Source organism: Dipodomys spectabilis, unplaced genomic scaffold (genome assembly GCF_019054845.1).
Source record: "Dipodomys spectabilis isolate Male_0828 unplaced genomic scaffold, ASM1905484v1 ptg000274l, whole genome shotgun sequence".
Lineage (NCBI taxonomy): Eukaryota > Metazoa > Chordata > Mammalia > Rodentia > Heteromyidae > Dipodomys > Dipodomys spectabilis.
Window position 1 is genome coordinate 342,887 of NW_024870951.1, and position 3,799 is coordinate 346,685.

Sequence of the window (3,799 nt, forward strand, 5' to 3'; positions counted from 1 at the left end):
TATTTTCTTCATGTGGTTTCAATGATTGAAGGTGCTTAATGCGAAATAAAAATGTATTAGTAGTTCTTTGCTATCAATTAAATCTCACTTTGTCTTTTTGGAGAATATAATGATCAAAGCAATAGTTGAGAATCAGTAAGCAATTGTCCAGAATCATGCTTCCAGTGCAAGTGAATCAACATAAGTAATGCTCAATACCATTTTCCACAAAGTTTTGTCACAGATACAATCGGCCTACCTCCTTTTGCTGCTTTCGTAGCCTGGACCTATTCCTTCATTGTACATGCAAAGTGTGATTCAACTGATTTCATTCAGATCTGTTCCTACAATTATCAAGAATTTAGATTCTTGTCTGCAATAAGATTAAACCTACGTCTCTTCATGGAGGCTGCTAAAAATGTATTTACCAAATTCAAGTAAATACACAAATTTTATTTCCATCTTTTTTAAAACATAAAATTCTGTTTGCTCTATAAATTAATCAGAGGCATGCATTTGTGGCTATCTAGGTCATTGCACATTGTCTCTCTTCCTCTCTCTTTAATGTTTCTCATAGATAAGAGGATTGCTCTATAATTATTGTAATTTATTTTGCTTTTATATTTTTGGTTGCATCATTTTACTTTCTGCTCTGCCATTTCCCAAATGATTTATATAGAGGGCATTATTTCATCTTTTCTCATTCCTAGAATAAGCTGCACATGAAGACACTACTGGTCCTTATTTTCAGTCTGTATCTTTGAATATGGAAGAAAATCTTTCCTCTGCTCTCATCAGTTCCATTCTCTCCAGTTAGAATAATTTCGAATAGTAAAAATGGAAAAGGGGAAAATAAATCACGGTGAAAAAACAGATGCAGAAAATTCACCGTATTTTTCTGAACAGTTCAACTAATGTGAACTATTAGGGAAATACATGGACACCTCATTCTCACTGTCACTCAAAGCCTCTAGTTAGGCAATTCTTAGGAATATGAGGAACATGATTAAAAAGTGAGGAATGGTATCAATTGCAAAAAAAAATGGAGAAGGATCCATGCAAATTTCTTCTTTGGGCTGCTGAAAATAATCAGGTTATTACAGTGCAGAGACTACTTTCCAAAAAAGCCACTCACGTGAATACTAGAGATGACGATGAGTATACCCATATTCATTAGGAAGCCTACAGTGGACACTTAGACACTGTCCATGAGTTGTTGGCTCAAGCGGCAGATATTCATGCAATAACTGTAGATGGTTGGACAACCCTGCACAGTGATTATATCTGGAATAATACTAGAGTGGCTTTTTTCTTACTTCATCATGATTCAGATACCAATGGCCCCTTTGCTTCTTGCTGCTGGGAATAGAGATAGCAAAGACATGTTGGATCTGCTTCTGTTGAACCATTATGTCAAATCAGGTCTGAAGAACAACTTGGAAGAAACTGTATTTGATATTGCCAAAAGGATAAGTATGTATCACTATCTCTTTGAAGTTTTGCAAAGCTGCACAAATTGCTCTCCTAAATCATAATTGTTCAGTTAAGTTTATTAAATTTCAAAAATGCCATTGCATTATTTGTTTCCATACTAAATATTTTCACGATCCAAATAACAACAATAGCTTATTGTAACAATTAATGGATTCCATGGAATTCTTCCAAGTGAATTGCATGACTTTGATGTCAAAATGTATTCAAGAGTTAGTTTTATACATCTATAATGATTTCTGGAGAGTTTTGGTATTTTTATTGTACTTAAGTGGTTACATAATTTCACAGTATTGTGGAATAGTGATGCTCAGTTAAAGTCACAAACACATTCTAACATTTCTGGAGCAAATTGTCTATCACAGTCTATAACATTTATGAGTTCTATGAGCTTTGCAATACAGTTATTCCTTCCACATTGGTTGGTATGTGCATTTCTTTTGTTTTGCATAACATCAGCTGTTCCCTTTTTCCCAATTGTTTTCTCCCTCCCATCCCTGCCATTAACTTGCTTAGTTCATTTTGGTCAGTGTCCAGTGCAGCTGACGGGTTTTTCCCTGATTCCCTCTACTTCTATGTCATCTTCCTGGTTCCCCTCCATTGTACACATATATACCATACATGTGATCAGCAGCATAGGGTTATTTAGTAGAGATTCGACCAGATGAGTGGAAGTCCTTTGTTTCTTAAGTCCTGTTAATTTTGTCGTATTACCTAACATTTTGGTTTTAACATCCACTTATCAGGGAGAACATGTACTGTTTGTCTCTTTGCTCTTGGCTTACCTTGCTCAACATGATCACCTTCTAGCTCCATCCATTTCCCTGCAAATGCCATTATTTTGTCATTTCTAATGGCTGCATAATATTCCATTGTGTATAGATACCACAATTTTGGGATCCATTCATCTGTGGTGAGACATCTGGGTTGTTTCCATATCCTGGTTATTACGAACAGTACGCCAATAAACATGGAGGTGCATGTGTCCTTGTATACTGGTTCCTGTTGTTCAGGATGGATGCCTAGAAGTGGTATGACTGGGTCATAAGGGAGGTCAATATTTAGCTTTCTTAGGACCCTCCAGACTGTTTTCCAAAGTGGTTGTATGAGTGTACATTCCCAACAGCAGTGTAGTAGGGTTCCTCTTTCTCCACATTTGTCATTGGCTGACTTGAGGATGTGGGACATTCTGACTGGGGTAAGGTGGTGTCTCATGGTTGTCTTTATTTACATTTCCTTCAAAACCAGGGATGGTGAACATTTCCTAATGTGTTTCTTTGCCATTTTTATCTCTTCTTCTGAGAAGTCTCTCTTTAGTTCCCTTTCCCATTTAGTAATTGGTTTGTTAGGTTTTGGAGGGATTAGTTTCTTGAGTTCCCTGTATATACTGGATATTAACCCCTTGTCGGATATATTGCTGGTAAATATTTTCCCCAATTAATTGGTTGTCTTTCTAGTTTGGTTGTGATAGCTTTAGCTTTGCAGAAGCTTTTTATTTTAAGGTAGTCCCATTTGTCGTGTCTCACTCCAATTTGTTGTGACCCTGGGACTCTGTTCATGAAATTCTTTCCTGGACCTATAAGTACAAGTGTCTCTCCTACTCTGCCTGCAGTGGTTTCAGAGATTCAGGTTTAATGCTAAGGCCTTTGATCCATTTTGAGCTGATGTTGGTGTATGGTGATATGCTGGTGGCCACTTTTATTCTTCTGCATATGGCCACCCAGTTTTTCCAGCATTAGTGGTTGAAGAGGCTGTGTTTCTTCCATCGTCTGTCTTTGGTTCCTTTGTCAAATGTCAGCTGACTGTAGGCATGTGGATTTATTTCTGGATCTTCTATTCTATTCTATTTGTCTTCGGGTCTGTGTTTGTGCCAGTACCATGCTGTCTTTGTTATTATGGCTCTATAGTAGAGTTTGAAGTTTGACATGGGTATACCTCCCATGTTGTCTTTATTTGCTAGAATTATTTTGGATATTCTAGGTCTTTTTTGGTTCCATATGAATTTTTGGACTGTTTTTTATATTTCAGGGATATACATCATTGGGATTTTAATAGGAATTGCATTGAATTTGTATATTAATTTGGGCAGTATTGACATTTTCACTATATTGTCTGCCTATAAAAGAGCATGGGAGGTCTTTCCATTTCCTAGTGTCCTCTGTAATTTTTTTCTTTAACTTTTTATAGTTTTCAATAAATAGTTCTTTTACATCTTTGGTTAGGTTACTTCCTGAATATTTTATTTTGGGGGATGTTATTGTGAATGGGCTTGCTTTCCTTTATTTCCCTCTCTGCTTGTACATTGTCAGTGTACAGGCATGCAACTGGT